Source organism: Rattus norvegicus, chromosome 2 (genome assembly GCF_036323735.1).
Source record: "Rattus norvegicus strain BN/NHsdMcwi chromosome 2, GRCr8, whole genome shotgun sequence".
In the NCBI taxonomy this organism is placed as follows: Eukaryota; Metazoa; Chordata; class Mammalia; order Rodentia; family Muridae; genus Rattus; species Rattus norvegicus.
Genome location: NC_086020.1, coordinates 186,677,874 through 186,690,531, shown reverse-complemented (window position 1 = coordinate 186,690,531; position 12,658 = coordinate 186,677,874). Strand labels below are relative to the sequence as shown.

Here is a 12,658-nt window from a genome sequence, read left to right as displayed (position 1 = left end):
TAGAGGTGTGCTTTCAGCCTCTGTCATTGGCCACCTTTGGCCATGCCTGCCTCACTGTTGCGGACTCTCACTCTAGAACCATTAGCCAGAGTAATCCTTTCTTTCATAATTTGCTCTTGGACATGGTATTTTATCACAGCAACAGAAGAAATGTAAGTGGGGCAGTAGCCATCAAAGGTGTTGAGAAATGGGGTTGGGGATTTAGCTCAGTGGTAGAGTGCTTGCCTAGCAAGCGCAAGGCCCTGGGTTCGGTCCCCAGCTCCGAAAAAAAGAAAAGAGAAAAAAAAAAAAAAAGGTGTTGAGAAAGAAGCAGAGCCTGTGTTGGAACCAGCAACAGGATGGAAACAGGAGCTAGCTGTTGGTGAAGATGCTGGTGAAGGGAGCCATGGCACCTATGGGAGAGTGTAGGCAGAAGAGTTGGGAAGAGAAGGACAGGGAGAGATTCAGGCGTAGAGCAGGGCAACTCTGTCCCCCTTTTGTTCTTGATATTGTGGTACATGAAACAGGTCCCCAGTTGGAAGGAGGATGTTAGGGAGTCCAGTTGGTGACCCGGACTCTGAAGAGGGTCAGGTGAGAGCAATGGTCAGATAGAGAGGCAGTGTCTGGCTCCAGGAGTGGCTGGGGGATGGGGGTAAGGGGCGACACGACCTAAGAGGAAGGGGGAAGAGACCGGACACCGGAGGGGGAGAGAGAGCCATAAGAAGTGAATGAGACCTGGGGTGGGAATGGAAACCCAGAGGGGAGAATGATGAACCAAAAGGGAGCTGAAGATTTTGAGGTGGGGACTCTCAGGACTACCTGCCTGTAGTCTCCCCGGCCTACCCAGCACTATTTTCCAAGGCCCCTTCCCACTCACTGGCCATCTCTGCTACATCAGTTTTTCTGAGTGGGTGCTTCCTTCTGATCTTCTGCGAGCCTCTGACAAGTGCATAGCACAAGTGTCCTGCCTGTCCCTGGGCACATCTTTGCTAAGGGGAGGCTTCCCATTTCTGCTTGAGCTGAAGGCCTTGGAGTGTGAGATACACACAGAAACCTACTCCTTAGAGGAGGAATGTTCTGGTCTCACTCAGATAACAGCACTGGGGAGCCGAAGAGGGGTGGTAGCTCCATTTGGGGACTTTTTTGTGTGGGCGAAGTGGCAGGGAGGCCCACATGCATTTGTGCATGCCTGGAGACAGATATTAAGGAATGAATGAGGATTCAGAGCTGCAGCCTGGCCTGTGGGGTTTCCTGGATTTGATGCGGGGCTTCAGTTAAACCAGATGTCGCCATGGGGGGTGAGGACAGGGACTCTGTTCTGTATTGAATCTATATTTAACAAAACAAAACAAAATGCAGAGATACCTGACTGTTCAGGTCTATGATCCCAGCTGCTGTGGAGGCTGCAGCAAGTGGTTCAAGGCCTACGTGGGCAACGCAGTGAGTTCTAGGCCACCCCGGCCCCTTATTGACACCATGTGTAAAGTGAAAAGTGACAAATGTGGTAGGATAGCTCAGTGGTGGAGGGCACACAGCCCTCAGTTCCATTCCTAGTACTGAGTAACAGAACATACTTCTCTCCCAAACAAAACAAGCCAAACATAACAACCAAAGTCCCCAACCCCTTTATAAACACAGGCCTTGCAAACCCCAGGGTGCCTGGGGTGGCAAACATGGGTAAGGAGACACAGACGTGAGGGCAACCTTTGGTTCGGGGTCAGCCTATGAATGTGGATAAGAAAGATGGAGCTCAAAGCTAGCCATCCTGGCTTCTAAGAACACGCTGAGGACCACGGTGGGCATCCTGCTCATGACGGCCACACCAATGCTAAGTATCTTTTACAGAAATGTGCAGCTTTCTGACTGGATAGCACAGCACCAAGTATGCCGAACTTTCCTAAAACTCACTGAACTTTCTGAAAGAACTGGGCAAGCACCAGCTCCACGAAGTGACAGCACAGGAAAGGTAAGGACTAGTGTCCTTGTGACAGGGAACCTACACCAGCTGACTAAGCATATTTTCCAGAGGGAAATAAAAGCATATGTTCAGAAGATCATGCTCAGAGCCTGACTATAGAGCTAAGAGAACTCTGAACACTGGCTGTTAAGAGATACAAACAGTTTGAACTCGGAGATGACAAGAAGAGAAAGGGCCAAGTGACCAGTTCTAAGTTGATTTTTTTTTCCACAAAAACAATAAGGTCATAAGGTTGTATTTTAAGAACAAAAAGCTAACAGTGTCTGTCCGTAGAGAAAACAAAGGAATAGTCTCCTAGCAACTCTTTTTCCCTGCTCTTCCAATTGCCAATGGCTCGTTTCAGAACACCGAGGAGCATTGTGCTGGCAACTACACCCAGGCTTGGTGCAAGACTTAAAAAAGCAGAGGCCAAGGAAGGAAGAAATTCAAATCAAAATTTTAGTTACTCACCTATAAGTGTTCTCTATGCTCCTAAGAAACAACATCAAAACAAAAACTGCAGACTTCAAATCTTAGGGGTTTTCTCATTCATTTACAACTGATTAAGCTGTCATTTCAAAGAACTAAAGACTTGACAAATAGACCACTCGCGCGTCAGATGACAGAGAGGGGAGACAATGGGTTTACGGGTTTTGTACCTAGCATTGGAAAAGCAAAAACAACAAACGCTGCATGTTCCGGAATCCAATCCTTAATTGTGGCAAAGGAACTTCTTTGAGAACATTCCACTAACAGTTTTTCAGTGTTCTAAGTTATGCAAATAAACCAGTAAACAAAACTATAGGAAACTAAACTAAACATGCATGCATTATATCTGTTAGAAACAGCCACTAAGCTACAACGCATACACCAACGGGGAACAAAACCCGACGTTTCCAGAGGAAAATAAATACAGGTTTTGAAGTCTGTGAACAACCTCAGATATGAACGTTTGGGGAAATCGCAGGGGTCAGCACACCCCAAGTTCAGTGCGGGAGCCTTGCATGGAAAAGTCACCTTCCTGACCATGGACTCCCCGATGTCAGATGCTTTCCATACCAGCAGCAGGGACACAGCCCCACGAGAAAGGTGGGACTGGAGGTGTTGGAGAGTGGAGGTAGGTGAAGAGAGAGGGGAAGGGAAGGAGAAAGGATGGAGGAAGAGGTGGAAGCCAATATGGAGCTGCAAGTAGCAAGGGGTCTCATAGCTAGGGAATAAATTAGTGTAATGATAAATCTGCCCAATCTAGACATATAGCTTATAAATATAATAACTGGGTTTTGTGTGTTTTATAGGGCTTATTGGTAAGAAATTACTGCAACATTTGGCACACCCTACGTCGGGCTTAGAACCTAAGGAGCTTGAAATAAGAGACCCCCCCCCCAATATATAAACAGCTAGGGCTACGATCGAAAGCTGCGGCACTGTGTAAATCAAACGCTGAGTGGGTCTGAAGGGTTTACAGAGAGCTACTGAGACGCTCCCTCCCCAAACCTTAACCAAATCACAGCAACCAGAGACAGCGCCCCAGCCTGCGCTGGGATTTAGGCAGCGCCTAAAAATTCAAGTTGGGGTTCCCTGAGCTTAAAGAAGGACCAAGGACCCAGGGGTGCGACTGCCTGTGAAATAGCCTTCTCAAGGGCACAGAGGGCATCTCAGCCCGAGCAGCCTTCCCCGCTCGCTTCCGGGTATCCCCAGGTATAAACAGGAGACAGGACCTGCTCTACCAGAGATTGATGACGGCAGGACCACACAGAAGCGAACAGCAGTGCCCCGAGTCGAACAGCAGAGGGAGACAGAGGTACAAGAAGCTCCGGATCAGGATCTAAGAATTATAATTGCTATTTTGAATGGTTCGACACGTTGTCAATTATAATTATGGCAATAGTTACTATCTTGGTTTATCGCGTCTTCTCAAAAGACAGGGCCCTAAATTACAAAAAATTACCAGCGTTAGGAAAGGGATTAGAGAAACTGAAGGTACAGGATTTTATCGATCAAGATAGGCTACAGAGAGTAGAAAATGAAGGTTGCAGACAGGAACTGGAAGAGACGCTAGAACAAAAGATGCAGAAATTCATAGATCAGACTGAACAACAAGGAGATAGAGATAAAATTAGAGGATAATTTACTAAAGCTAGCAAATCAAAGTAAGGCAGAGGCTACAATATCAGAATTCCAACAAAAAGAAAAGCTAAGATCACGGAAGCAGGGCCTAGAACAGAAGACACAGGGATACACAGAGCACCATAAACAACAGAGAGAGAAATGTAAGGCATGGAACATGGCCTAGAGGGAACACTAGGATTAAAGTCACAGGCATTTATAGGTGAAGATAAGTGACGGAGAGAAGAAAATGAAGGTTGGGGACTGGAGCTGGAAAAGACGCTAGAACAAAAGGTGCAGCGCCTCACAGAGCAGACTCAGCGGCAGAGAGAAAATAACGAGGATTGGAAGCAAGACCTGGAAAATAACCCTTTAAAAACAATCAATCAAAATGAAATAAATAGCAGAATATCAGAGTTATAATATAAAGAAAAGACAAATGTGGAGGCAGAACCTGGGACAGAGAATACAGGAACTCAGGGACCAGGAGGGGCGACAAGAGAGAGAGATGAAGCATGGACACAGACCTTAGGGAGCAACTCAAAACATCAGTTAGTGGAATACTCAGGTAGAGACAGAAGATAAAATTGGAGAAAACCACAGGTTGTTTTTTTTTTTTAAGATTTATTTATTTATTATATATAAGTACACTGTAGCTGTCTTCAGACACACCAGAAGAGGGCATCGGATCTCTTTACAGATGGTTGTGAGCCACCATGTGGTTGCTGGGAATTGAACTCATGACCTCTGGAAGAGCAGTCGGGTGCTCTCAACCGCTGAGCCATCTCTCCAGCCCCTAAACCACAGGTTGTTAAAAGTCAAACTTCAGTGTATCCGGTTATCATACAACTCAGACCTCCAGACGATGATCATCCACAGAATGGCCAGGGATTCGGATGGCAACCCGTGAATGTGTTAGAACGGAGGAAATGTCACTAATTTTGGGATACTCACCATTTGTAAAACAAATCCTGACCTCTTGGGCTATTCAAAATAAAACAATCTCCAAGACTGGAAGTATATGGCAAAGGCAGGATTGGAACCTGCGTCAGATCTACAATGTTTCTCATGGTGGAGAGAAGAGGAGGAGATAGCACGACAAAAGAGAGCTAGGGGGGTTGGGGATTTAGCTCAGTGGCAGAGCGCTTGCCTAACAAGCGCAAGGCTCTGGGTTCGGTCCCCAGCTCTGAAAAAAAAGAAAAAAAGAAAAAAAAAAAAAAGAGAGAGCTAGGATTAGAGAGATTTCCACAGATCAGCTGCTTGGTGAAGGCAGCTTTGCTGAGATGGAGGTGCAGCTGTATATGATGAGGAAAGTCTGGCATTTTGTCGCTTAGCAGCCTTTAATGCCTGGGACAAAGTCACAGAATCAGGGAAATATTTGAACCATTTTCTCAGGTCGTGCAAGGTCCAAAGGAAACCTTCCCTGACTTTTTGCAAAGGGTGACCTCAGTTGGGGAAAGGAGTGAATCAGATCCAGCAGCAAGAAAGGCAATAATTGGGTCTTTGGCTTTTGAAAATGTGAGTGCTGGATGTAAGGAGATGAGTGGATGAGATACAGCCAATATTAGACCTCATTTGCCTGATATGACCTTAATAGGAGAAGCCTCCACTAGAGGCTTTGAACAACCCAAGCTTTCACATGATTTCATTGTGGCGAGCAGGGAAAACCAAATTAATCCCAGAAGGGAGCCAATGCCCTCTGTAATATGTAAAAAAAAAAAAAAAATGTGGCAAAGGCTGACATTTGGATGGGCAGCAGTTACTACAGATAAACGGGGCAACACTTTACCCAAAAAACTCCCAAGAGTGGGCCCTCTTGCAGGCTCCAATGCCAGGCAGGGAGAACACTCTTCCTCAGGGAATTAAACACCACTCCTCTGAAAACACATACTGTGAAACCAGTTAACAAGGTTGAGGCAACTTCTATGAACAATTTTAAAAACCCAAAAAGGGGCTAAAACCAAATATTTTAGCAAACTTCTATAGAGAATCAAAGACCCAAACTCAGAATAGTAGTAAACAATACTGAGATTGAAGGAATGGTCAACACTGGAGCAGACGTCACCATTATCTCTCCAAAATCTTGGCCGATAGATTGGCCACTTCAAGAAATAGTGTTGGTTATTCTGTCTAAGCTCCACCCCCACAGCTACCTGGCAGCAGCCAGGTATGCTCCGCCCCACAGTTGCCTGGCAACAGCCAGCTATAAAAGGAGCTGCTTGCCCCCTCCTCTCCCTCTTGCTCTCTCTGGCTCTTCCTCTTGTGCCCTCTTTGTCCCTGTCCCTTCTCTCCTCTCCCCCCCTTCCCTCCTCGTGCCCATGGGTGGCCTTCTTTACTTATCACCTCTGCTACTCTTCTCTCATTAAACCTCTCCTTGTGGAACCATGTTCTTTGGTCTGTTATGTCTGGATGTGGGCTGAGATTTAAACCCCAGCAAGTAGACATCCAGTTTGAAGGAGCTGGGACTTATCCCAAATAAAGCAAAGAGCCAGATGGCTTAAATGTACAGGGCCTGAGGGTCAGATAAGAGAGTCAAGGCCATAGTGTCTGATATAGTCATAAACTTATGGGGAAGAGATCTGTAACAGCAGTGGAAAACACTTCCGTTTCAGAGGCTGGCCATGAAACCGATCAGGCTCCTAATAAAAAAATTAAATTAGTCAAGGAACGATATCAAAGGCAGTCACAGACTGCCCAGGTTGTCCGTAAACAAGACACAGTGGGGGCTGACAAGTCAGCGTTACATCAGGGAGCCACTGCTGACAAGACACAGCAGCCTCACCACTAAGGTGGGTGACTGACCAACCCATTTGGATTGATCAATGGTCTATGACAAAAGAAAAGTTAGGGGCGTGAGAACAGCTATTCCAGGAGCAGCTGGAGGCTCAGCTTATAGGAGTCCACCAGCCCTTGGAATTCTCCAGTAATTGTCATTTTAAAAAGCTCTGGCAAATGGAAGATGTTGACAGATCTCAAAGAGAATAATTCGATTATTTGGCCAATGTGTTCCCTGCAACCTGGAATCCCATTGCCTTGTTGTCTAAGAGATGGCCTATCATAGTGATTGATCTAAAAGATGGGGTTTTCACAGTTCCTCTACAGGAACACGATAAGGGAAGGTTTGCTTTCTCAGTGCCTACCTTCAATAGAAGTCGCCCTCTAAAAAGCTATCATTGGAAAGTCCTGCCACAAGGAATGTTAAATAGCCCCACCTTGTGTCAATATTTTGTACAACAGCCATTGGAGATGATCCACAAACAATTTCCCCAATTCATTGTTTATCATTATCTGGATAATATCCTATTGGCTGATTCAGATACAAATATCCTGGAAAGAATGTTTGATGAAGTAAAGAAAAAGAAGTGCCTTGCTGAGGATTGCAAATCAACCCTGAAAAAATACAAAGAGGGGACTCTACTAACTGTCTACTAACTGTCTACTAACTGTCTACTAACTGTCTAGGACATAGAATAACTCTGCACAAGGTGCAGACCAGAGGAGGCCAATTAAGGACTCTTAATGACTCAGAAGCTACTGGGAGATGTGAACTGGCTGTGGCCTGCGATTGGCTTGGACGCTCGAGAGCTAAGCAATTTATTTCAAATCTTACAAGGTGATAAAGATTTAAATGGCCCAAGAAGATTATCAGCGGAAGCTGACAAAGAGTTAGCTCTGGTAGAAAGGAAATTGCAGGATACACATCTAGATTGTACGGATCCAAAGATGGCCTGCATCTTAGTCATTTTAGATGCACCTTGGGTCCCTGTCCCTCCTCCCTCTCTACCCCCTCCCCTCACAGGGGGATGTGGAAAATTTACAGTAATTTGGTCCAGATGTTGACTTTTCAAAACCATTTTATTGTAAGATGCTTCAGTAATTTTATTGCTATATGTACACAAATATGAAGAAGGCGAATGCTGACTGTTGACAGCCCGCTGCAGCAGGATGGGTTCGAAGACATTAAAGGTTCATTCCCAGTTCCTGCAAAATAACCTCACTGATACTGGAAACAACCCGGCTATTGTGAGCAGGGCAGTGGCTTGGAGCCAGTAGGTGACAAATACAATCACAGAGTTTGGGAGAGAGCCAGTGTTTGCACTCCCCACGCTCCCTGGGGGCTGATGAGCGGAAGCAGGTAGATCTGTGGCTAAGAGTTCAGAGAGAGAGAGTGGAGCAAAAAAAAAAAAAAAAAAAAAAATCACCGGTCATGCCGTGACTCGGATTCGAACCGAGGTTGCTGCGGCCACAACGCAGAGTACTAACCACTATACGATCACGGCGAACCACACGTAGCACGGGAAAGCACTCCCTCTCCCGCTGTTAGCTGAGCCTCAATCCCCTTCCGCCTGTCCCTGATAATCCGTGTCTGCTTTCTGCAAGCAGCCTGTGCAGTTAACTCGGCCACGGACCGCTCGGGAATGAAAGTGAGCATGACGCGGAGCAATCTGACGTTAATTTCCGAGGTTTCTGAGAGGACTATGACTCAGTAGGCTGTGGCTGCAGTTGGCGCTGAGGTAGGGACTTGTTCCTGCTGTGATTTGATAAGCGACTTATGCTTTCTTCTATGGTTCACCTGGATAGTGAGGTTGTTTTATAATGGGAAGGTTCAAAGTTCTATTCCCTGCTTTACATTCCAGTTCTTTGCACATGTGTGTCTTGCTTTTGTTTGCTTGTTTCCCTGCCACCATCCTTTTCTCACTTTTGCTAGACAGCGTGACCCTTTGATTGCCGTCCAAGTCTTGGCTATGGCTGGTGTCCTTCGAGAGGCTGTGAATGGTGGTTCCCGCCAGCCTGTTTTACACAGTGAGTTCAGCCAGAACTATGCAGTGAGACCCTACTCAAAACAGCAATAATAATAAAATAAAATAAGGAAAATAAATGTTAAAAGTCGTTCCCTGGGATCCTTTCATAGAGTTAGGGAAGAAACAGAGACTTTCAAATAACAAAACGGTCACCATCAATCTCTGGATTCCTCACCATACAGGTAGTTTTGCCATTTTCCTGCATCAGTGATTTATGTTGGTATTAACATCTTGAATTAAATTGGTTCTAGAATTTTCTGATTACATACTATACATGAAATCTGATATGAGCTTCGGTCTCCCTCCTTGTCCCTGTATCTTTGAAAATGATCTATGTTTTCCTTCGGGAAGTGTTGTGGTTTGCCCTGGAGTTATCTGTATTTTGATGCTAATTCCACTGCCCCAAGGACAGCTGCCTAGTCACTACTCAGGACTCAGGTGACTTCACCAGAACCTTCTCCCCATATTTGTAAAATACTGGTGAGGGGCAGGTACAGGATAGAAGGAGGCCTGTCATTGGATGAGAAGGAAGGATGGGCGGGAGACAAGTTTGAAGGAGGAGGAGGAGACAGGAGGGAAAGGGCGATAAGCCAGGGCAGGTGATGATTCTGCTCTGTGTATTTACAGGTTGTTATTAATGTTCTTAAGGGATGGATGGTACTGGGCTTTGTATGTTTAGGTGGGCAATTATATCTTATCAATTGGGTCTAAGATTATTGTGTTGTGTGTTGTTTCATGTGTAGATTTAAGTGTAATGGAGTGTGGGGTGGCTGGTCTGGGTCGCCATGGAATTGGAATGTGTGCTTCTGACAAGATATCCAGCAGTGCCGGATCTACTGGGGATAAAAGACAACCATACTTTTTTTATTTTTTATATTTTTACAACAACAGGGGAGTCTAATTGCCCTGTTATTTGTGTATTTCATTTTTTTTTAACATTTTCCAATATTTCCCCTCTCCTTTGGTGGCTTATTTTCTAAAACTCTGTAGTGCTTGCTTTAGGGTTTCTAACCTTTGCCTTGTGCTTTCCAAGACTGAACTGGCTGGTTTTCTGTGTCAAGTTGACACAAGCTGGAGTCATCACACAAAAAGGAGCCCCAGTTGAGGAAATGCCTCCATGAGACCCAGCTGTAAGGCATTTTCTCAACCAGCGATCAAGGGGGTAGGATCCAGCCCATTGTGGGTGGTGCTGTCCCTGGACTGGTGGTCTTGGGCTCTATAAGAGAGCAAGCTGAGCAAGCCAGGGGAAGCAAGGCAGTAAGTAACATCCCTCCATGGCCTCTGCATCAGCGCCTGCTTCCTGCCCTGCTTGAGTTCCAGTCCTGACTTCCTTTGGTGATGAATAAATCCTTTCCTCCCCAACTTACTTCTTGGTTGTGATGTTTGTGCAGGAATAGAAACCCTGAGTAAGACAAAGACTCATGTTTAAAAGACTTTTTTTCCTTCTTGATGCTATTCTTGATATGTTTTCTTCTTGTTGTGTTATGGACTCATAATCTAGGTTATTGCATTTATTTGAGTGTTTAAAAATTCCATTTATTAAAAGTTTTTGTTAGTTATTACTAAGAAAATAAGTGACATTTACACCCATCTGTGAGGTTTGTCTGTGGTGTATGTTCTCTACATGGAGGACTCCTGTGTGGTGTGTCATCTATCAGTGAATTATTCCCACATTTTAGATGACTTGTTTAGACGACTTTTTAATTTAAACTAGAATCCTATGTAGCCCAGGCCAGCCTCCAGTTTCCTAAGTGGTACAACACGGCAGACCTTGAACTCCCCATCCTCCTGCCTCAGCTTTTCCAGTACTGCATTTCAAGTCTCTGCCGTCAAGGCTGGCTCCATTTTTAGAGGATAAATAACATGGCATAGGCTTTTCTTGCCACCAGTGTTTTTTAAAAATTACCTTAGCTGTGTTGTCACGCGACTTCGGATAGTCTTGGAAATTGCAGAAAGAAATTTGACATGAGCTCTGTCTTCGTGCAACATCACCCTCACTGGAGTTGACTACAACCTCTCTGGGGCTTATTTTGCACCATGAGTCTTGGATTGGGTTCCTCGGCTCTTTGAATCTCTTCCTTTAATTGAAACAGGTCCCCAGACCTCACCAGGCTCTCAGACCTTAACACCACTGCCACCATTCAGTCCACACAACTCAGCATATAGACAGGTAGACAGCACCATCTGCCAATATGGAAAGGAAGACCTAACCCACCGGAATCAATAGCTCTGGGATAACTAACTTCGCTTTTTGGCTTCTGTAGTTCTGCTTCTGGCTAACTGTTCTTGCTACCTGACCTATGTAACCCTCCATATGTTTTTTGGGCCTAAGAGCTCACCTTGAGAAAGGTTCAGGGCCTCCTCGGGATCCCCAGTGTACTCTCTGCCAGTTGACTAATAACGACGTTCTTTTTTGTTTCTGTTTTGTGAAACAGGTTTTTCTGTATAACAGCTGTTTTAGAACTCACTCTGTAGACCAGGCTAGCCTGGAACTCATAGAGGTCCACCTGTCTCTGCCTCCTGAGTGCTGGGGCTAAATGTGTGGTTACCATGCCTAGAACTGACTTTCTTCTATCGGCATAAATGTGAGTGTTCTTCTCTGGTGGATACCCAACAACACGATAATCTTTGTTATGGGTGGGGAAATTTCAGCTATTGTTTCTGCAAACACTTCCTTCTCCACCCACAGTTTTCACGAAGCCCAGTTGTCACGTATTAGGCAATTTAAGTGTGTCTTAATTGTACATTTTTAAACTTCTTTCAGTTTAAGTTTCAGTATTTTCGTTTTTAAATGTTTATTTGCTTGTTTATTTGTGTGTTTGTTTGTATGTGAATGAAGGTTTTGCCAGCATGTATATATTCACCACACTTGTGTTCCCGGTGCCCTGGGAGGCCAAAAGAGGGTATCAGATCCCCTGAGACTGGACTTATAGACAGGGGCTTCCGGGCGGGTGCTGAGAATTGAACGTGGGTCCTTTGGAAGAGCAGCCTGTGCTCTTAACTGCTACGCCATTTCTCCAGCTCCTGTTTGGATATTTTCAATTGCTTATGGATATGTTTCCCTGATCGTGTATCCTGCGATGTGTAACTTGCTGCTAATCCCTCAGGGAAGCTGCCCTCTCTGACATCTTACTTTGAATCTCTAATAGTTCATTTGACAGCTTTTAAATATTCTGAATCTCTTTGTAAAGATTTGGGCCTATGAGATTCAGGCATAGTAACCAAAAGTCTTCATTCCGAATTCTGACACCCAGACACATCGGATTCTGTTTCACTGGTGGATTTTTCTCCTTGCTATGGGTCATGGCCGCCTGTGCCTTGGCATGCCTGATATCCCTTGGTTGTATACAGACATTGTGAAAGACTTCTCCACTGGTTATTATGACATTGACTCTCCCCTTAATCCTGGGAGTTGGCCTTAGACCCCCTTCGTGTGTGGGCACAATCTGAAGGCAGTGAACTGGTCCATGGCAGGACCAACCACCTTGTTCCTTCTTACCTCCCAGGGTTTGCCTGATTCCTGGAGTCTGACAACTTGGGGTCTTGTGGGTTTTGTCTGCTTCTTGTCCAGAGTGGGGAAGAAAGATTTCAGACAGAAGATTACGTCAGGTTTCTGTACTTCCCCTGAAAGGACAACATATACCCCATTTGTCTCCATTTAAGGACCGGGATTGATTTAGAAAAGAAGGCCATAGGCACCAGCTCCAGGGACAGAGGATAAAATCCAGAGCAACGTTTTAAAACCCCCTCCCAAAGAACAGCCCTCGGAATTCCACAGAATGGGGAAATGCCTTATCTCAGGATGGGCCATCTG

At 45.3% G+C, this 12,658-nt stretch overlaps 1 non-coding gene across 1 annotated transcript; it reads right to left on the bottom strand.

Annotated features, from left to right (window-relative positions):
• Positions 1-8,250: 8,250 nt before the first annotated feature.
• Trnah-gug2 (transfer RNA histidine (anticodon GUG) 2) lies at positions 8,251-8,322 on the bottom strand. The gene has a single exon. It is a non-coding gene; the product is annotated as a tRNA-His (tRNA).
• Positions 8,323-12,658: the final 4,336 nt, after the last annotated feature.